Below are 23266 nucleotides of genomic sequence, written 5' to 3'. Positions count from 1 at the left end.
AGCATATGAACCAAACACCACTTCACATTTGATATTCCTCCAAAGCTCAGTATGGTTTGATTCATTTTTGAATATACCTTCAGCTCTAGGTCAGACAAACTGTGGTAATGACAGCTTTTTAGAGTAATTTCAGCATCTTACATAAAAAAGGATTTAAATCCCTGCTTCTCACAGTACATCACTTTTATTGTCTGTATGGCAGGTCTGGACATGCCTGAATTCTCTGCCTATCAGCCAGCCCTGCTCTAAACCACTATTTGATCATAAGTAAAAAAGGAAACCATTCCTGTAAATATCTGGCTATTTACAGAGGTCTAGGAGTGCAGTGGACTTTTTTTTTTTTATAGTGAATCAGTACCTAGATTATAGTCTGATCACCACACAGACACAACACTTTTAAAACTTTTTCAAGGTGCATATATTTTACACATTTGGATTGTCCTGCGTTTTGTAATTATGAGCTCTAAGAGAACCATTGAACACTAATTTCCACATGTTTGCATGGCTGTAGAAGATTAAGATACAATCACATAATCCAAGTGATGGACAACATCTGTAGATGCATTTGCCTATTTAAGCTTCACAAATCAGGAATGTCTCCATAATGAATTCTCTGAAAAAAATAAAATTATTCAAAGATGTCATTAAAGGCATCATTTAGTTTAATGAACCATAATTACAACATAAAACCTAGCTTGGCTCAGAAATTATTGCCAATTTGCACCTGAGTCTAGACTTCCCTTGTGTCTATATTGGCAAGGCAATACGTAGGCAAAGGCTTGAGGCAATTTGGTGAGATTTCCCTGGTGGAGAAGGGCAGGCCTATGCTCTGCACTAATGCATGTCCAAGGGGGCTTTTATTTGCCTCAGTTGCAGTGGTACTGTGAGACATCAGGCTCTTTCTAAGAGGACCCTGACATGTCCCACCAGGACAGAGGGAGCCTTTAGATGGGTAAAATTTGAGGAGCTGTGGGGAAATATTTTTTTTTTCCCCAAGATGCAACTTATTCTAAAGGAATTTTGAACAGGAGTAAAAATATACCCAGCATATATGGACTCTAACCTAACGCAATGAGGTTCCTCACTCAAACAGTGCTCAGATGTTTAAGATCTGAGAGCTGACCTACTAAAAATTTATCCAAGAGGCTGGTGACTGAATAGGGTTTCCAAAGCCAGTCTGGTGTCTAGCTGGGATGTGCTGGCCAGCCAGACAATAAAACCAACCATGTCTTAACTGGTGCCAGTGTTCACATCAGTATGTAGGATATAATGCCTGCCATGTTTACATACTCCCTTCACTTGTCACTGCTTAACATTGCCTAATTAGCAGCTTTACAGAATGCCTTTGGGACATTCTCATATCTGAGCAGTGCCATAGAAAAGCAGTGTTGGGTAGGTCTTGTACAGCATCAAAGTCAGAGTAGACCTGAGGAAACAGAGCACTTTAACCCTAATTTGACACATTATTAAATTCAAAAAGGATAGGAAAAAAAAACATCCTCATGAAAGGGGACCATGATGAGTCTTGTTTTTCCACAACCTGCCAACAGTAAATTAGTATTCAGTGCTCTCTGAAGGAGGAATGCTTTTCTTGTGCTGTACCACTTCAAAAATGGTTCTTCAGAAAGTGCTTCTAAGCATGCAGGGAATAGCTGAAGATCTTGAAAGAAAGGAGCGCATTCAAACCAGCACTTGGCTCTTGCAAAGATTTTAGCTTTCTATGACCCCATGTCCTCTTATTCTTCTACAGCTACCATCCAAAAAGAAATATTTTCATCCAACTGGCATCCCATGTAACAAAATAAGCCAAGATCTTTGTAAGAGGTACTGTGTTAACTTGTAAACTAGGCATTTCTCTGGGATTCGGGTACTCCGAGCTCTAATTTATTCCTTCATGTGACATTTATTCACAGTATAGCGACATTGGCAAGTCACAGAAGAGCTGCAGCAGGGCTGGCTCTGGCCAGGGCAAGGTAGGCAGTTACCAAGCAGAGCCATGAGCTCGCTGCCCTGGTGGAAGGACTGAAATGGCCCCTGCAAGGGGCTGGAGAGAGAGTAGTTTTCTCTGCACCAGCTATTGCCAGTCCCACCATCCTGCTGACAATGAAAGCATGAGCCCTGTTCCCCAGGGATCTTGGCTCAGCTCTTTGTATAGTTCTGTCCTTTTGCCAGACAAGGGCCTCCACACCTAGCCCATATTCACAGAGTGGTGAAATTCACTTTTGCCTAGTAGAAACCTTGGATAGATCCAAGTTCCAGCTCATTTCCATTGCTTTGATTTAGCTTGACATCAGGACTTTAACTCCCCTTAAGCTTTGAGTTCTTTTACAAAATTAAATCATTTCCTTATCTGTTACTGATCATTTTCTTATTTTCCTTCCCTAGGAGATTAAGTGAGATAGTATCTGTAAGCACTTTGAAGATGTGAAAGTGCTTATTACTGTATTTGGAAACTCAACAGAATCATAAAGTTACAGCGTACAAATACTTAAAAAAAAACCCAGACACCACCTCCTGCCTCACCAACACTGCTGGATGCTGGGTCCTTCTGACCCTGAATTATGTGCTGCTGTTTATCACACCGCACAAATAGCACCAATCATCCAGATGAGGACAAAAAGAGGCAGCATCTAATTTGGGATCTCAGTTTATTCCTAAAGACAACCTCTGGGATCCAAATCTTTCTTCTCCCTGAAGCAGAAAGGGAATTTTACATCACCAGTTTCTGGCTTTGCATATGTAAGTAAACAGCTCTGGTTTCACGACTTGAATATCATGGCCTACAAATTACAGCATGATTCAGGATGCTGCTTCATATGCGGTTCATCTGTCCCTTCTGCGAGACTATTAATTGCTGGGAGCTGTCTAGGGCAGACAGTTGGCACTTGGTACTTCAATTTAATCTGTTAGTGCCTGGGAGTCAACACCCTGAGGGAATGGAAAGGAGGTGCAAGGTGGAGCCTTTCCAAATTTAGGTCAGGAAGAGTCATAAGGACACAGAGCATCCAACAGATGGATTTCCCTGTTCTCTAGTCTACGTTAATTGAAGAATTATTGTGCAATTAGTGACAAAATAATACAGAGCAGAAAACAGATTCAGGGTAGATGTTAAAATTGGGGAGGGGATATTGAAGGTGGCGAAAAGGTGTACCATGATGCCACTTGGTTTATGTCCTTTTATCTCCTGGACGTAATCAGTCTTGGGGGAAGGAATATACTCTGGAACAGGGGTCTTGCCTTCACTCAGCAGTTTTTGCAGACAGGCCTTTGAGGGCTCCTGTAATACGAATCCTCAGTCACCTGAACAGTATTGGCCTCCCTGTGCACTTCAAAAACTCGTTTTCTTCTTAGAGGTCTCCCTGCTGGCTTTTCCAGAGCTTCTCTTCAGACTTGTCATCTTGGGAAGATTTCAGTCAAACCAACCAGAAAAAACAATTAGAATTGTTTTTCATTGCTGACCTTCCAAGTGAATCTATTAACCCTGGTCACCCTGACACTTTAATTTCCCCAAACAGCAAGGAGAAATTAACAACTGAAGGGCCTCAGCTGCAAAGCTTTCCAGCACTGTGCAATGAGGTTGCAGCTAGATTGTCTATCTCTGTGAGCTACCGGAGTGCAAGGTTCATCCCCCAATCCACATTGCAACAACATCCAGAATGCATCACTTCACCCCCAAACTCAGAAAAACAACACGCTTAAGTTGTAGGAGCTAACAAGTATCAGGACCCTTTTCTGCAGTGCAGAGAATATAGCAAAGGAACAGCAATGTCTGCAGAACTTTGATTCCAGTATCTTCTACCTTCTTTACAAAGCTTACAGAGCTTTTCTAGGGTATTAACTGTCTCCAGAGTGCTTTGTGCTTCTCTGACACAAACCCAAGTCTGCTCAGCTAATGCTTTTACAATCCAAAGAACCTATTTTATGTGATTATTTTTTGGCCACTTGAAATTAGGTTTTGAAACGGCTTTTACAAATGAGCCATCTGAAGTGATAAGAATATGAAAAATTAACTCAAGTGCCTTTCAGAGAAATACCCTGACAGTCAGCTGCTGCTGTGGAAGAAACGCCTGTACTGAGCCTAGAACAGGAAGCACCAAGATCTCTTTAGCCCCTTTTTTTGCGTCTAAACAGGAAATCGTGTGAGCGTGGTTTAAGGAACAAAGTGGAGAGCTCTGAGATCTGAACTCTGCTCAGGTCCGGAGATGGTGGAACCGAGTCTGCATTCTTGGTTTTCAGCAGGTGGGAGGAGTATGCACAAAACAGGTTGTTCATTGATCTTAAACGCAAGGATATGACCAGCAATTCAGCACCTTGTCTATGTGCAACAGAAGCAAAAAGAATTCAACAAAAATAGAAAAGGTGTTGGTTTTAATTCTAGATCAGTGATAAGGAATAAGGAGAACAGTTCTTTTAATGTGCTGTCTCTATGGTAACTGTGTAACAGGGCACTCGCTACATGTATTTGCTCACTGCTTTTGCATTGCACAGGAAACATACATATGTCTTCTATATGAACTCCAACATATGCTGATTTTATTGACTAATCACAAAAAAGAGCAGAAGATGTGCAAAAGTTGGAATTAAATTATCTAATTTCAGATGTCAGTTTCAGAGCTAGACAGCCCAAAAAAACCTATTTTCACTAACCAGTTTTTTGTCAGTGGGAAATCAATGAGTGGGAGGAAAATATTCCCTCCAGTGAAAAAGTCTTGACCTTTGGGGGCAGGAGAAGAAATTTTTTCTTGTCTGTGCCAGAGCTGTGCCTACTTTCTCTTTCCTATGCCCACTATGTCTCAAGCATGGATGTAAGACGAAGGTGTAGATTTTGTTTCTCTGAACATTGATTTCTTCCTGGCAATACACAAAGGCAGAGTGCCTTTTGCTAGATCTATCTGCAGCTTATCAATAGGGTTGAGTGCATGGTGTGATAGGACCACATGACAAGCTTTGAGGGAGTGAAGGGGACAGCCTTCCTTTAAAGCCATCTCCTTCTCTGGAGACACAAAACATGAAGCAGGCATTCATATTTGAGTTTTCACCGGATCTTTTTTAAATTCATGGGACTTGTCTGGACTTCCATAGTCTCTAGATCTGGCCCTAAGGGAAAACTTCCAGTCTGCAGATATATCAGCTCCTCAGCACTTCAGCTCTTTTTCCTGATGCAAGTGTGGTATTTCACATCATTTCAGAGTGACAGACATGGAAGGAGAGATTAAGAATGAAATCACAGATAAAAGCAGTGATACAGGTAGACACACCTGTAAGGATGAAAGGAAGGAAATGGCTCAGGATGATGAGAACCTCTTTGGCTGTGTCTAACTTTTGGTGACAAAGTATATGACCTGGGATATCTCCAGAATGACCAGGAAGAACTCTTCAGTCTAAACTCTTGACATTTTCTTGTTCTGTAAGTGTCAGACAATTTGCTGTGGCTAAAGCACATTCCAGACTAAAAAAAGCCTCCCCATATAAAAATAGTATTTTTACTGTGAGGTAAATTGAGGTAAGCAGTGAGTGACTCCAATTCCATTAACTACTCTCCTTATACCATTATCTACTCCAGGGTAGTGCTATGAAGTGTAATAGTGAACATGTGTGACATGCTTTTAGCTCAAAGATAAAAGGCTGGAGAAAGACAGTGTCATTGTGGTAATGGTTATTATCATTAACCAGTTAATGATGATGTAGTTCTGAAAACGGTACTGTGAAAGTTTTCTTCTATACCACACTCAACAGTGGCAGTAACACTGGGGGCTTTTGACCATGTTTTTGTTTTATGCTTCAGCATGCACTTCCCATTAAAGCAAGTCTCTCTTCTTTCTCAGTTCCTCTCAGAAACTCTTGCCTGTCTCAGGCTGCTTGTGTCATTTCAAGTCTATGCTTACACAGAGAAAGGAGATTTACACAACATATATCCCAGGAGACCAAAGGTCTTCTATCTCTAAAGCTTCCCAAGACTGAAGCATGAATGTAGCCCAAAAACAAAAGTGAAAAGGAGCAAAAAATGATAATGCTAAGAGACTGAGTTCAAGGCAGATTAATTTGCAAGGGGGTTTCCTACTTTTCTTTCCATTGAAGTACAAGGAAATAAAAACAATTAACCTGCTTAATTTACTCACATCCTGAAATCAGGAACAAAACCATTTTGGAAGCCAATTGAAAGTGATTGTATAATCTCTTCTTAATTCTTGTAAGACCTCTGGAAAACACCACAGTGGGCTCTGCTCTGGGTTCAGACACTCACAGAGTGGCTGCAGCAACACAGCACAGTAACTACCAAGTCCTCTCGAAAATCCCAGCAGTGCTTTATTCAAGATACTAAGTTATAGACTGCAATCATTCTTCGGCTTATTGCAAGTGGGTTTTAAGTATATAATGTCCTTATTTCAAGGAATCAGTGGCCTCAGCTGGCTCCAGCATTTGTAACTCACACTTTTGCTAGTGACAGAGAGAAGTAAATGTGATTTTAAAAGATTTTGGGTCAAGTTCATCCATGTTTAATGCATCAGGGAATGATCTGGCCCATTTTGTGAATCTCAATTTGACTGTTTAAAACAGCAACTGTGCCTATATCCGAGCAAAGAACAAGACTTACATAGTCAAACACAGACAATTCATGGATTTTACTACACTAATGAAAACGCACTGCCTTTGTGGCTGTGACCTGACATAAAACAATGAGTTTTTACTGTGAATGGCTGCAACTCACTTTAGGTGCTACACCGAAAGGAGTGAGAGTAGGAATGTCAGCATGGCTAGGGCACTGATGAGACCGGCTTCTTGCCGGCTTCCTCTTGGCAGTGGCTTTGTGCTATTTCCTGTTTCCAGTCCCAGGCCTTGTCCTTTCTACTCACAGCTCCACCCTCTACTCTTTTCTTTTACCCACTGACACTCCACCTTTCCACCACAGAGGTTTTTCATACTCTAGTGCAATATCCTTTAGCAGCAGCTTCTCTCTTCCTCTCCAGCCACCCTCCTACTTCCTGTCCCATCCTTCTTCAAATCTGGGGTTTTGACACCAATTTCCCTTCTGATCCCTTCCTACACACATTTCTTTGTTTCCTGTACTTATCCCCAAAATGTTGGTCCCACCTTGCTGTTTTCCTGTACTTGCCTGACTGGCGAAGGGATCCTGTCTGGTAAGTACCGGGAACTCCAGTCATATGAAAGATCTAACAAATCACAGCATGTGAAAAAGGGCAGGTAAGGTCCAAGCACCAGCTGAAGGATGAGGTTTAGTAAAATGTTTTTTATAAAAAACACAAAACGGATAGCACAACAATGAAAGTAAGTTCATGTTTCACACTCAGCAGACTGAAATCAAGATGTAGAAGGAAGTCTAGCAAATTTAGCCAATGTTGATTCAGCTGATGTCCCTAGGGTGATCCACTAGATCTGCTTTATGCTTTTGCTGTTTCCTCAGGCCATTGCCTCATCTTGGGATCTTCTTTAAAAAAATCAAACCAAACCAAACAAACCCCCACCCCTCAAAAAACCCCCCCAAAAAACAGGGTTCATCTGTATGTATGTTTCAGGCTGTGCTCTGTGTATTGATCTGTGCTGAGCTTTCCTGGAGGACATGTAGTTCCAGGAACCACTGGTGTGTTTCAAGTACTGGCTGACCAGCTGGAACCAGGAAGAACAAGCTGGAAATGTTCAGTTGAAATTCTCATTACTAAGTGTTTGATAGAATTATGACCATTCGTTCTCCAGAGTCAGTGATAAATGCCAAGAAATTCTGAAGTTCTAGGACTGCCTGCAATGACCACAGTGCCTACAATGACCGCATCACAGAGCATGTATATATGCCAAAATATCTGATTTAATCTAATACATATCTGATACATATCAACAAAAATATTTTTAAGTAGATGCTGTAAAATGTAAGTGAAATTTATTAATTTCTCTCCCACTTTATCCTTACAAAGGGATTTTTAAGTTTATAAATATACCATAATGTACCCAAGACATGCTGTATATCCAGTGGTACATAGCTAACTCAGATGAAACGCAGAAAGCCTTTAAGAGTGCACGTAACAGCAATTGCTCATTTAGGATATCAGACCAAGAATAGTATCCATTTGAAACACCAAGAAGAATTTAGGTCAGAAGAACGTAATTACCCAAGTTGGAGTTCATCCAGGTTACCTGGATTACTACTGCTAAAAAAAGCAGAATGGGTCCATCAGTGAGCACGAGTGATTAGGATCTGTGTTTAGCAAAAGCTTTTAAAGATGCTAATGTGAATTAAGCATCCCATTCCAACCAGCTTTTGGTATGAGTTGTGCATCCGTTTCATTAAAGTCTCCCCTTTATGCTGTGGCATTCAGCTGCTGCTTTCTGGCTAGTCACAGCAGTAAATGTAATTTGGTTTTACCCAAAGTTTAAATGCAAAAAATTACATATCATTGTGGTATTCCACATTATTAAAAAAGGTACTAAATGCTAAACAACTGACAGCTAGACATCTCTTTTTGCCTTTTGTTTTTGGGCTGTCTGTGGTCTCAGTCCTGCAAGGAACCTCCAGATTGAAAAGGATTAAGGGCTCTCCTGCCTATGAGCCCTAAATTGGTATCTCCAGCTCTAAACCTATTAGAAAGTCAATCAGTTTCCCCAAACCTACTGCAATATGCATCTGTAAAGCACAATATATTTCCAAATGTAGGTTAAGAGGGTAAACTGGGTAGCAGTCTTTGCACGACGGGTGATTTGGTAGAACATCCTTGTGCACAGTTTGTCTCTGTGCTCATGCCAACTCAGGCAGGCTGACCTGCTTTATTATAATCTGTCACGAACCAGCACTTCTCTTTGCCTTCTGTGCACTTAGCTTTCAAAGAAATTAAAAGTAACAAACCTCTCAGTCCCAGAACAATAGTTATTGCTAAAGGAAACAGAGTCAGACTTGAACATGTTCAGGGTTGAATAATTCCTGACAATTTTCCTTTCTGTGTTGGCCTGTCCCTTGCAGACCTATTTGCTATATTTGCTGACTCACAAATCCTTCCATGTGGCAGACTTAAAAGACTATTATAAATACACTAATAATCTGAGCTGTTGCTACTGCTAGCTGCTAAGCTCCTGCTTGGGGCACTGGTAATAATGAGTTCTTACATTCCTTTATTTTCCATGAGGGAGAGCTAAACTGAATGGATTTGTTATCGGACATCTGCCCTGTAGGGTTCTACAGCTACTTATTCCTACTTCCACTAACTGGGGAAAGGATGGATTCCCTTTGTTATTCTGCTTTCAAACAGAAAAAGAAGCAGCTAATGCTCTCTCCTTTGTCTGTGAATTGTGTTATTCAGCAAGAACTGTTGCAGTTATTTATTCTGGAGGGCTGCTGTACTTAACACAAGGGCCCAGGGAACACATATCTGTGACTCCACAGCTTGTCAAGGAGCAGAGCAGTCATTTCTCCATGCCTTTTAACATGAGCAATGAGAACAGGACTGTACAAGCTGCCTTGTGTCCTGAAGAGAGACCGCGACTTCAGTTCAGGAAGGAGGCTGTGACTGGAGCTTTGCTATGAACAGGGGAAAAGGAAGTCATGCTAAGCCTCTAGCTAGCAAAAGTTCATTACCAACTGTTAAATCTGCAAGGGTTCGCTGCCCACCCCTCAGCCTTTCTCTTCTCCTTCCAGCTCCTCAGCTTAGAGGCTGGCAGAGTAGAATAGCTCCCCATTCATATTTTTATTCTGTGATGCTAATCAAGTAGGCTAATTACATATATGCCAGGGTTGACATTGTCAGGAATCATGAAATTAGAACCACCTCCCACCCCCTCACACTTCTCTTCTGATCAGACCTGGAGTATTATTAATCCCCTAACACCAATTCAGTTTAATTCCATTCTTATAGTCATGGCAAACGCATGTGCAAGTTAGACTTTTGCCCCTAATTTGCACATGCACCTGAGTTTTGAACATTATGCCTCTAGAGATCCCCTTGGGAAAAATGGGTCAAAATTCAATGACAAAATATTCTGCCGCTACAAAGGACTGTTTCTGCAAAACCTCTGCTTTCTTTGAGAACATCTTGATTTTCATGTGTTAGCATGTAAAAAAGTCCCCAAAACATGAAATACTTTGATGTGGTTAAATTATTCTGCTTTGGCTTTATGCCCAGGAAATATTTTGGGGTTTTTTTTACATATAGTTCTCTTGTGCATTTTCATTCAGAAGTAACAGGATTGATACTATAATTATTGCTAGATTGCTATGCCCTGCAAGCATTCACTGTGTTGTATGCTTGAGATAGAGAGGGGGTAATCACTCGTGAACTATTTCTGTGGGAGAGTCTTCACGCTGTACCAGTCATTTCACATGCACTGCAATTTATTCATTGCCAGAAATATCATTTGAGAGACTATAGCAGGTCTGAGCAGCTATCAAAACAAAAAGAAGGAGATCTTCCCACAGTAGGCATGCAGGGCACTACTGAACCAACCTCACTATTTAAAAAATATATTCATAAAACACAATCATATAAGATTGTATGATTAAATACTGTACATTCTGTTCTTTAAAGCTCAGACAATAACAATATAACCCCTCACATCACCTTTACTTTCTTTTCGTATTTAGCAGTTCCTCAGATTGTTCCTATTCACTTTTGGCCATGCTGATCCGCTACTTCTGTTTAAAAATAAAAAAATGAGATCTCTCTTTTCATTATATCAAGTAGGTAAGAGACAATCAAAGCCAGATTTGCCTGGAAGCTCACAGAGGCAAGTTCTCTAGAGAACTGGAAAAGTCCTTTTGGCTGAATTTTCCCTATTTCCTGTTTCAACTGCTATGATCCAGGAAATCCCCCCACACATACAGCTGGTTCCCCTTTCAGCCAAAGCATGCAAGTGTAAATAGGTTGTTCTGTAAGTTGTGCACACCACATCCATTTTTGTAAAATCTTGTGTGGACTTAGAGGGAGTTATTTCAGGAAACTAGAATCAGCTGAGAAATCAGGGAAATTCAGGTTCATACCTATAAAGGTCCTCCAGTTTCTGTCAATTGATAATCTTGGGGTAAATTCTAGGCAGGTAGCAGAAGGGTGAATTGTGTAACCATGGAGCCACTGATAACATCCAATGTGACTCAGAGCAAATAAAGGAGAAGTTTCTCAGAAGCAGAGAAAATATTAGCTGTGTAGGAATTCCTCCTATCCACCAGGGGCAAGGACATGAAGGTCAGTGGGTTGAACAGAATTGCTTTACCCATTCAGTTCGGGAGAGGAAGGTGGTTCTGAAGTGCATTCAGCACACAGAGAATAAAATATGATGAGATCCCCCGAGCTATTCTGTTACATTGTGGGCAAGTAAAGGAATTCCCCAAATCTCCTGTTCATCACAAAGCTCATCTGATGTTTGTGTAAACATGTTATTTGCATAAGTAGGATAAGGATAGAAAAATTAAAGGTGTGATTATGCCATTGTAAACAGATATCCAAGATGGGACCAAGAGAGCAGCTAGAGAGACAAAGCCATCACAGTCCAAGAAGTAGCTAAATAAATTCCCATCCATGGAAGCTCACAGTACTCTTCTAAGCTGAGGCTGGAGGTGTACACGTAGCTAATGAGTAGTTGCTTCTACGATCAAGTTAGTAACCTTTCGGAGCAGGGTGTAAGGAATAGATGAGGCAATACTCTCTTACACCACTCCTACAAGATTTAACAGAGCTCATCTCCCAGGGCCCTAAAATTTTGGCACACAGAAAACCCATCAAAGCTTTTCTGGCTGTAGTAAGGGAGAGTCTTTCCAAACAGAGCAATGCAAGACCAGCAGTTATAGACCTCACCCCACCAAGATATTCTGGAACTGAAAAGAGCCACTGGCCTGGGTGATTTCATTGCAAGGATCCTGCTGATATGATTAACTGGAAAACAAACACCTGATATTCCCACTGACTCCAAGAGCAGCTGCATTTGCTCAGCCTTGTGAAGCGAAGCTGGGGAACAAAGGGCTCCCAGTACACAAAGGGTCCATGATAAAGCTGCTGTAGGCCCATCTGCTCAGAAGCGATTTCTGTGATGGAGAAAAAAAGAAAGAGGGAGAGGAAGAGAGAAAAGCCCTTAAAGTGTGAGCCTTTTTGGGTTTTAGCGTGAATCCCTTACAGTTTGTGATTGGGGTTGCCATAGCAATCCTGAGCCTTTCTGAATAAAGGTAGATCTGAAGCAACACATAAGCGGGCAGTGTTTGTGCCCTCTCTGGTGTCTGCACATATTCAGAGCAGCCCTCCTGTAGCTGCTTGGGCACCTGCAACAGCCTGCAATATCACCAAGCAGATGCTTGCATCAGAAACTTTGGGTAAGGATTAGTACGATTAATTAGCATGACTAAAAAGTGCCTTTTAAACACAAATTCTTATTTCAAAGCCTGTTCCCAAGGTATGCTAAACCACCTTCTTCCTTTGGAGAGGGACAGGAATAGAGGTTGCTGGGCACAGGCAGTCAGCAAAGCTGGGCCTTTAGAGCAAGTTTTCAGAGTCTCATGGAGTGGTCTGGCTGGGGAGATTCAGGGCACAGCAAACGTGGTATCTAGACCCTCACACAGTGAAATCAATGAAAGTTTGAAGTTACCTTCAGACAGCAGAACTAAATCTTGGATGGGAGGAAAAAAATAAATACTAAACTGCCCCATCCTGCCCCATAACACACCAAGGTTATTTCTGCAAGGTGCTGAGAACAACCAGCACCCATTTGCTTGCTAGAGCACACTTGGAATCCCAAAGGGGACCTTTAGCTCACAGGACATATGGAGGGTGAGCACATAATCCTGCAGGCAGTTTCTCTGGGGTCATATACTAAAGAAAGCCTGTAGCTCTGCACTGCTATAAATGAGAAAGAGATCCCATAGCAACTTTTATTCTGCAACTTTTCAAACTTTTACAGCAGTGAGGAGGGGGGCACGGGAGGCGGGTGTAAAACCACAGCCATGACACATCTCTCTCCAGGGTATTTGTGTTTTGCTCACATTTCTTGGCTCCTGGTTTCATTATTTGTATGGGAGCTGGAACCAACACTTCTGCAAGTCTTTCTGCTAACTAGAGAAGGCACTAGCAGCTACAGTTCCAGCTCAGCACTGAAGAGAAGCTGTATATTAATCAAAAAATAAAAAAGGTCAAAGCAGCCAGCTCCACAGAGCTGTAAGGCCTGCTGGGATTAAGAGGAAATATTTGCAGATAGAGCTGGTATAGACCCATTCTTCTCAGGCAAGTTCTTTACTAGTCTGAGACCAGGCATTTGTTAACACAGCCTTGTATGTCCCAGGGGTTACCCACTCTCTAAGGAAAGATGAGATGGGGATGCAGGAAGTAGCCAGGTTATCCTAGTGCCTTTGGAGAACTTTGCAGTGCAGCTGGTTTTGTTGCATAAATTAGTTTGTGTTAATGGGCCAGGGTGGCAAATATATTGACCTGTTTCTTCTCAAATAGGGTTTTTGCATCTGATTTAGTCTGTTTTAAGTGGGGGTTCTCAACTCAGAGAGGTTTTCCAGAGAACACATTTCTGAAGACATTCTGAGGAACTCCTGGGAGTTTAGTGACATTGCAGTAATAGTAAGATATTGGGTAACACAGCTGCAAGAACCAACTAAGCATGATCTAGAACCATCTCTTTCATTGTGCCAGAAGAAGCATCTGACTGTTTGGATAAGCCAAGTGAAGGAAAAGAGCAGGCTATATTGGAGGGAAAAAAAACCCCCACAACCAGATTTTTTTTAAAAAAGCAAGCTTTCAACCTAACCAGTTCCACAGTTCAGGACACTGGATGGTCAACCAGAAAGTTGCATAAGCTGGCATTGCCATTAAGACAAGAACACATGCCAAACTTCTTCTCTGGCCTTTGGCTAGTTACTCACTCTTTGACCCATCGCAAGTTATGACAGGCCTCATGGAGGGTGAAAGCCACAGCCCTTCTTCAGGCTTTGGTACGCAATTTGTGTAAGAGCAACAGGATCTACTTCTGGAATATGAGTGTTAAAGAAGCAAATACGATTGCTGTGAAAACTCAGTGCAGCTGGGTCTGGATTTTCTCTTTGTTCATCAAGTACTTGGGAAGTAACATTCTCAGTGAAAACACCAGAACTTTTCATGATGCTAGGAAGGGGAAAAGAGTTCACCTCCATTAGCCAAAAACTCCACAGTAATCTTGTTTGAGAAGTCAGCACAGTGTGGCCATTCAGGAGAAGCTGCAAGAGAGCAAGGCAGAGTACTAGAACTTCTCCTAACACTTGTGACAATGTCGAGCCTTTACGTGGATTGCAGAACATGTTTTCTTCTATAGACTCACTGCATTTTTATTCCATTACCATAAAGTTTACCCACTTTTGACTCAAAGTCAAATAGCCTGTGTTGCTAAACCACCAGCAACAACAAGCACAGCTTTTTTTAACCGAGCTCTTGTTTAATGTTAACTCTGGTATAGTGGCTTTTTTAATAACACCCTGGATTCAATATACTTTGTGTTGTTGCATACTCTGGAAGGGCAGTTATTGTGCACATTATAGTGGGTACTGCATTAAACATCTGCTGTGTGAAATCAGCAAACTCTCCAGCTGAGCAAATTGCTGGGTGTTGTTGGGCCTGTGCTTGGTGCTGTGGTCATTTACTTGACTAAAAAAAATCCACCTCTCATGCAAGCCTTAACAAGGGACTCCTGTGCGTGCCAGCTGTCAGGATGGGAAAAGCACTGTAATTGGAGTGATTAAAAGCTCACAATGGCAACAGACATGCTTCTCCATTTAAGGTGGAGTGAAACTGTCTTATAATAGTGACATGGCTGTTCTTGTAAAGCACACAAAATTGTATTAGTCATCTTTATGCCAGTATTTTTAATTCTGCAAAGCTCACCCCCACAAGTTGGCACCTACATAAACACTTCCAATAAGTATTGGGGAACTGAAGCATAAAGGGGTCTGCTAACCTCCAAGCTGTACTATCCATTTGTGTTTTAAAAAGATACTACACTTTGATATATTATTAGAATAGCGGTAATTTGGGTACCTAATCAGTGAGGTGAACACAGGAGGGCTCTTATTTATTACAAACAGTGCAGGAGCAGTAGTCTGGGAAGGAGAAATTTCCACATGTATTTGATAGGACTCTAAGATCTCTGAGATAAGGATCCAGAATCTCAGGAGAAATTAGTATTTGCATCCAAAGCAACAGAATTACAATTGATTTGAATTGACTACACCAGTGGGCTTTTGCAAATGAATCTGCCTCTGTCCCTCAAAGAGTTGACCCAAACAGTGTGGGTATGCAGGATATCTGAATATTATCTAGGTTTTCCAGAAAATAGTTTCACCTCTCCCAAACATAAAGATGACCTTGAGGAAAAATAAACTACTGTCCTATCTCTGAATGCCTTCTCTCCACGCACATTTCATGCTGGATAAATATAGCTTTAAACCCTGGGTTAAGTAAGCTTCTTATATTCGAAAAACCTGTTTCAAGTGGACACAGGATGTACAACTGAGACACCATAAAAAGGCCTTTGGTTTCAGTGTCTGCAACTTGAAATGCCATCCTGGTATCATTTGATGTATCCAAGAGGGAACTAACTAACATTGAGACACTGATTGCAAAGAGCAAAGTGAGCATGAATACAGACATGTGTGGAAACAGGGTGTGGCCGTCTAGTTCTCCTTTCTACATTTCTCTCTCAAGATTAGGCTAAGTTCCTTTTCAAGACTAACTGGAAGCCATGTGAAAAATTATTCACAGGGGGAAAAAAAAAAATCTATTGTGCATATCTCAGCAATACATCAGGAAAAGATAGTAAACTTACAAGTTGGTCAAGATCTTGGCTACAGAAGAATCATCTGTGATCACACTATTTCCATAGTTTATAATTTTGAAACTCTCTCACAAATGCTAAAGTATTTCTAGAGACATGCGCTTTGCTTTTTCCTGGTGTAATTATTTCTGAGTTATAGTTCAAAGGAAAGTTGCAGAAAGTCAGAGAACAGGATATGAGATTGCTTGGTGCATTTTTAAACTGCAGTGCATGAAGCAGTAGAAGTCTGTAGATTACTCCGAAGGGACTGAGAAGGGAACTAAGAAGAGCAAGCCCATTGTCTTGCTAAATTTATTAATCAAGGGTCCACAAACAAAAAAGGGTGTGGAAAAAAAAGCTAAAGAAGATATTCAGAGACCTGAGATTCTATTGCCCAGTTCTACTAGTCTGCTCCTAGCTGGCTACAACATTTCAGGCGAGATTGTTCACTTCAGTATGCCTCAGTTTCCCCTCAAACACCCCCTCCCCTCCCCATGACCCACCAAAAGAAAAAGTCAGAAGGCTAATCATCTCTTGCAATTATCCACACTAAGATCACCTTGGAGGATTATGGCCTGAGTCCTGAAAATTGATCTTTGCAGGACTAGAAACTAAAGCATTCTTATTAATTATTACTATTCCCCTAAGAACCCTTTTGACCAAAACCAGAGTTTCTGTGGGAATTTCTGAGGTAGAAGCAGGACAGGTAGCTAGCTGATGGAGGGGACTCATAACCATCCTAGAGCAAGCCATTCCCACATCTGAATCAGTGCCTTTTGTGATGGGGTCCAGTTTAAAAGTGGAGAAGTCTGTTGGATCCCTCACCACACCCACTTAATTCTAGGTACTACAGCTTGTGGAGGCCATGCTCCACCACTGGCCATGAATAGATCAAAGTCTAGAAAGGAGAAGAAAAGTTGGAAATAGTAGCCAGAATTACATCTACATTTTTCCAGTTTCTAATGTATGCAACAAGCAAAAGTATTTCACATTAGCAGATAAAATCTTAAAAATATAGATGTGCAGGAAACAAAGAGCAGATACTGTATAGAGACATGAGAATGAGACAGAGGAATTCTTACTGGACAAAGAAAGAACTTAGTGTAAAAACTGGTCTCAAAGGACTGCAGAAGGGAATCACTGACCCCAAACCAGGGTTTTGAGACAGGGGTTTATGGCCTTTCAAGATACTGCTTCCTTTGAGGGAGCAAGTCTGTGTTAGCAGTACCAAAGAAATTCTGAGCTGGATCCATAACTCACTGAGTCCAGGACTCAATGAGTACCCCAGTGCAACAGTCCAAACTGACAGTCCCTTACCAAACTTAAAGCAAAAGTCAGCCCACAATAAATTCACACAATCTATTTCTGAGAAGAGGTGCTCCCAGACCCCACTCCCAGCATCACATGCACTTGGCATTGTTATAAATAGGGTCACAGCCCAAAAGAGCAGGAAGCTAGATGAAGATAAGGTGGGTGGACAGAGTTTACATGTACTCTCTTCAGAAAACAGGAATTGCTTCTCTAGATACAGCTGCACCTTGCTACCAAACAACCCTTCTTAGATTGATCTCAGGGTTGTGCTTCCTTTTTGTGAGTGACTGACCTCCTGGTCAGATGCTAACACAGCTTTCAGAAGAGGTGCAGTATTTTTTCCCTGTTCAGTACAGAGAGCCCAGCCAACACCACCAACATGTCCCTCAGACTGGATTTATGTAGCTAAAGACTTCATGTCATGTCACCTGCTCATGGCAATACCACCCTTTTCTTCCTTATAGGTGCCCAAAAGGCCACAATGTGAACCTGTCAGGACACTGATCCAGCTTTAAAATCAGGTGATTTTTAAGCTGCATCACTTCCCTGATCCACTTTGCTGTATAACAAATTCCTCTGACAAAACCAAGGGCAGGACAAAAGTAGGAACAAGTGAAAATGGAAGAAGAAACTAGAAGGGCACAGTAATCTGGCATTACCACTGAATAAAGTCATTCAAGTCATAAAATCACTACAGAAATCACATTACTGTGCCTTAGACAGAATTGGGTATTAATACTGATGATAGGTAGTTGTGGAAAGCTGCTTGTGCCCTCAGCCTCAGAAGACTTCAGCTTGAGAAACCCCCACTTGAAAGAGCTACTGAATACCTTGAACCAGAACAAGCACATGCAGCCATTCTTTCTCAACATGACAATCTTTAGAACATCTTACCATATATACATAAAGCCCCTTAACTAAGATTTTTACATCCCAGCCTGATACACAAGATGTGTGTTAGCTCTGAAAACTCTCAGGTAGGGATTTCAGAGAGTTCCATGGTTTTTTTTAATTCCTCCTCTTTCTCCTTAAGAGTTTAATGAGGAAGTATCTTAGAAACCCTGGAAAAGGACAGGCCTCCCGTGCCTATTCAGTAATGAGTCACAGGCCAAGTCTGCCAGTTTGTTAGTACATGGAGAGGGATTTCTGCTCCTGTCATGCAGTCTGAGAGTAGATAATAAGGAATTATGGCTAATTTAACAACATACCTGAATAAGCCAGAAGTAAGCAATGCAAAACTGTCAAAACTGTTGATCTTCCTTGAATGTTCTCTAGAACTTTCCACAGGAGATTTTGCCAGCATGGAAGAATCCTTTGAAGAAAAGGAACAAATGTGAGAGTCACTTAAAAAAAAAAATCTCTCCTTTTAAATGAAGAGCTGAATTACTCACCCACTCTAGTGGGGACAGGTATTAGGCTGAAAACCATAACTCTACTGCTTCAGTATGTTAGCGTCTCAGAAGAGACTTTATTCCTGTTGTCCAGGCAGGCTGGAAATTGCTAGAGAGCAGAGAAGCTGCCCATGCAATGCTTTACAGGACCTAAAACTGGAAGCAAGGGAAGTATGACATTGCTAAAGAGGGAGAACTGAAGGGGGAAAAAACCCACTTCTAGTCTTCATTTCAAAACATAGACATATATTCAGCAGGATTATAGCCAAGGATTATGACAGCTTTATAAAATAGGCTGGACATGCCTCTTCCCTGCAAAAATCAGCAATAATACTGAGCAAGTAAAGCCCGCTGAAGATTGTTAAAGTATTCAGCACATCATCACATAGTCAGTGACAAGCTGTACCTTTACTTGAGATAGCAGCCTCTCAAGGTGCTGCATTTTGCTTTAGGGATGCCAGCCTGCCTAGAACTGATTGAGTAACCTACCAGCTCTGTACAACAGACATGCCTACAATTACTAAAATACGCTATCTACTTGGGAAAACCAAAGAGTTTAAGGACACCTGTGTTAAGGGGGAAAAGAGGGAATTTACAATCAGGGCATGATTCTTGGCCTCAATGCAAGAATTACTAGGTGAAACTTTGTGGCCTCCATTACGTGAAAGGCAGGTTAAAGCATTATAACGATCTCATTGGCTTAAAAAATTTAACATACTGTAGGGCAAACAAGGAAATAGACTTCTGAATGAAAACACAGAAAAAGAGCACTAAACAGATTCAACAGCTATCACATTCAAGGTAATGCAAACAGATGACGCAGGCAGTGTTTGCACACACTACACTGATGCTTTCCTAAAAGCACAATGGTAAGTTTTCTTCCTCAGACTAAAGAGAACACAAGAACCAATTTGTACTTGAGCTGCATGTCATGCACAGTAGAAAGATACTGGTGAATGCATTTTGTACCAATTTCAAAACCCTGGTATGAGACATAGATTGCTCATCTAATTTCTTTGGAAATTTCTTTTCTCACATACTAATAGATCTTTCATATAAGCTTTTAAACATTGCTTTCAGTGGGAATTTCACTTCAAAAGCACATGGCACTGGGTCTTTAAGAATTAGTATGCTACAGCAATGAAAAGGCAGCCCAACAAAGTGATAAGCAGCAGAAAATTTAGCACAGGAAAATGTAGACTGAACAAGAAGTTCCTAGAAAAAGTATTTGATACACCATCATTTAACATTTAAATCACTGGCCTTTCTATTTATTCCTAATGCATATCATAATGGGTGAAACATTTTGACTTTTCCCTCCCTACTAACAATTGCAGGTGGTGGTTCTCAGCTTTGAAAATTTTATCCCCAAAGTTATCACATATCTGCTTTCTTTTCACACAAGTTTTTTGTTAGAGATAGTCAGAGAAAGCTAATTTCCAACCTTGATTTTCACCTTTTGCATTTAAATGGATAGCTAAGAACATGCTAGGTATTAGCTAGTTCTAGAAGCTATCCAATCAAGGAATCTAAATATTGTGTTCTTAGAGAAACTGCCACACTGTCAGTTTATACATCAATTACTCCCAATGAGCACAGCCTACTAGCAAGATGGGATTTATTTATTCCAGAAGTTTATGAATAATTTCTAACAACAAACCCATCTGAGAATTTTGCAATTTGTCAGCAAACAAAGGAAGTGGCAGAATTTCTCAGCTAAATTAGTTTTAATGAATTATTCACCAAAGCTTCCTGTATAACAAAGTGGAGAACTATTCTACATTGACAGACAGAATTAGGATAACAATCTAACAGGTATTTTTCATCTTTTGTTTCTATGAAATGATAAAGACTAGAAAGAAACATTCATATTTGTACCCTTCATCACTGCCTTTAGCACCACCATGACCCAAAGCAGATTTAACATACAGCATATGATGAAGTATTTACTGACGTGGCATTGCATCATAGATTTTTACTTTTTCCTAATAAAGCAAAAAGGGGTTCTTACAAATTTAAAGACAAATTACAACAAAATATCTCCAAAATCTTTAACAGACATTATCACAAACTAGTTTGCCAACAAAGCATTCCTTCTAGCGGTCTTACCCCAGGGCCTATTCAAAGCCAATCAATCACTCTCTACCCTCATCCTCATCATTTCCTTTTAAGCAATCGCTGGAAATAGCCCCATCTGCTTTAAAAATCAAAGAGCAGCAGCTGGCGATCAGTCCTCTTTATAGAAGTCTGTGAGACTTAAGGATATTGTCCTGAGCAACTCAGTCAAAATTAATTATAACCTAGATGGAATTAATTAGAGGCTATCTTTATTTCATCTCCATTGTTGTGCAGACAATTGTTTAGCTACCCCTCACATGACTTGGTAATTACAGTAAGATGAAACCACTTAAAATGAAATGTCCTGAATGGGCTTTGATTTAGATTTACAAGAGTGTGTTTGTGGAGGTGGGGAGAGAAAGAATGCTGTTTGCTAAATATATAGCAGATCTACACACACACACAGAGAGAAAGATCTGCTAGTTCTTGTTATCACTCAGTTGTGGCATCAAAACAGAAAAGTTACTTCAGAACAATGCATTTCAGCAAATGTACATGGGAAACACAAACAGCAGGTTATATAGTTGGGAGAACACAAGCCCATAACTATATGGGTGGTATAAATGACCAGGACTTCAATATGACGCAAGTCCTTCATATGGCTGAGGACTTGGTGTGTCTTTCTGAAATTAATCCATCAACACAGCAAAGAAAAAAGATTATTATTTCCATCCAATGTATAAATATACACAGCTATAATGGCATGCACATGTGTGTAGATGTGCACTTATAACATGTACATTTATTTTACAGACACATTCACATACATGTGCTGATTGGATAGCATGCTTTTTTTTCTTTTCTGCCAGTAGGCATTAATTTGTTATTTATTAGATGTTCTTAGAACATGATGATCAGATGTTAAAATGCTTTGCAGCTGGACATGAGAAAGGTGCTGGTCATTTGCCATACTTAGTGAGAAGATGTCTTAAAGTTAGAGGAAAATCCAGTCTTATATTCAGAAGTGGCTTTTTTGTTAATCAAAAATAAAAAAAAAGACTAGCTAGGAGCAAGTTATCTCTATCACAGAGAAACTTTGATGCAATTCTGTTGTAAGATTTAGAAGATTTTAGATTCAGGGAACCTTCCCCTTGTATTTGAAGGTGTAAGAAACCTCCTGAAATCTGCCATATGTGAGGAACCAGTAGTTTTATCTTGCGCTGTGGGAGTGAGTTCCTCTAGGCACTTCAATACCAATCCGGATCAAATGGCTCTAATCGGCATTTCCACAGCCTACTATCAAGGCAGGCATGTGCCTACAAGTGATGCAGAGGCTTCCCAGACTGGCAGATTTCAGAGACAGCTGAAAGGAAAGAGTCTCATCAGGAACAAAAAGAGACAGTGGCAGTTTTCTATTTGGTTAGTAACCACTGCTCTCATTACTAGCATCTTTGATTGGATTACAGGACTCAGATTCTCCAGTTTGATAGTATAAAAAACATTTGAGAACAGCAAAAACACCCCCTTGCATTTAAAAGAGAGGAAAATCCACCCATCTACTCATAACCTATTGAAGTGCCTTCTCCCTATAAACATAGAAAAGCTAAATTGTTCTAAAATAATAATGTCTCTTGCACATGGGCTTGTGGCAAGATGACTCTCCCAATGGACACAAGTGCTTCATGCTTCCAGGGGTAATAAATGAAGTATCCCTTGTTGTAACTGGCAAATGCATGCTTGGCACTCCTGGGAATTAAGCTAAGCTGAGTCTATAGCACAAAAGTGAAGGTGGAGCTGAATCCTTAATTTATGTGGTGCCTGCTACCAGGAAGACCCAGAGGCCCTAGGTCATGAACACACTATTTTTAGAGAGTGAAATCCTATGAAATTATCATGAGTTTCAGATGTATAATACATGAGGAGGCAGGGAGGTCCAGGCTCAGTCTGGCTTTTCTTACCCGTAGTGGTTCATGACAGAATTTTTGCCTCATCAGTCATGTGGCAACCTCAAGAGAAGGAAGGAAACAGCAAAGAAAAGTGGTTCTTCTTGATAGCAGCAAACTGTTCTAAGTGGTCAGCTTTCTCCTTTCTGAAAAACTCACACACAGGAGCAACATGTTTGGAAAGTAAAAAATCAGCTAGTTTTCCAGACAGGTTATAGTTACAGGCGGAGGCATTTCAGTGGGAGCCCTCCAAGACATTCTAGATTAATCCAAAACTTTTCTGAGAGCAGTTCAAGTTAAAATGAACTCTCTGCACCAGTGCAGCCATCTCTGGTACTACAGTATTGATTTTCACACGGATGTACAGAGTTATACCTAGTATTATGACTTTGTGTACTAAAATGTTGCCAGTTATACAAGACAAACACAAAATGTTCAGAAAAATTTTAAACTGAAAAAATTACATGACTCCCATGGTTGTCACAGATATACAGGAACAACTAACTGTAGCAATAAATGAAAATAAAATGTGAAGATGCATTTTCTTCCTTGACTCTAACAATCCTGTGACAATCTGACTTGATTTCAAAACATACAGATTTTTCCCTCTTTTATCTTCTGGACAACAATTACTCATTACTGAGTTGCCTCCCAGAAACACTGCAGTAAAATATTAAAACTACCATAAGCAGGAAAAGGTCATCAAATACATTATGTTCAGCAGAGCACAGAAAAACTTGATTAATCCAAATAAAATTAAATATATGTGTTTTTAAAAATGACATATTTCCATTA

At 40.6% G+C, this 23266-nt stretch overlaps 1 long non-coding RNA gene across 1 annotated transcript; it reads right to left on the bottom strand.

Moving 5' to 3' along the window:
- Positions 1 to 3314: 3314 nt before the first annotated feature.
- LOC140657070 (uncharacterized) lies at positions 3315 to 22576 on the bottom strand. Its single transcript, XR_012044202.1, has 3 exons — positions 22487 to 22576; positions 18288 to 18391; positions 3315 to 3397 (listed from the first exon to the last, which is right to left on the bottom strand). It is a non-coding gene; the product is annotated as an uncharacterized lncRNA (long non-coding RNA).
- Between the last annotated feature and the right edge of the window lie 690 nt (positions 22577 to 23266).

Source organism: Ciconia boyciana, chromosome 9, assembly GCF_034638445.1.
Source record: "Ciconia boyciana chromosome 9, ASM3463844v1, whole genome shotgun sequence".
NCBI classification, from domain to species: domain Eukaryota; kingdom Metazoa; phylum Chordata; class Aves; order Ciconiiformes; family Ciconiidae; genus Ciconia; species Ciconia boyciana.
Note: the sequence above shows the minus strand (reverse complement) of the source record. Positions and strands in the feature narration are given on the sequence as shown.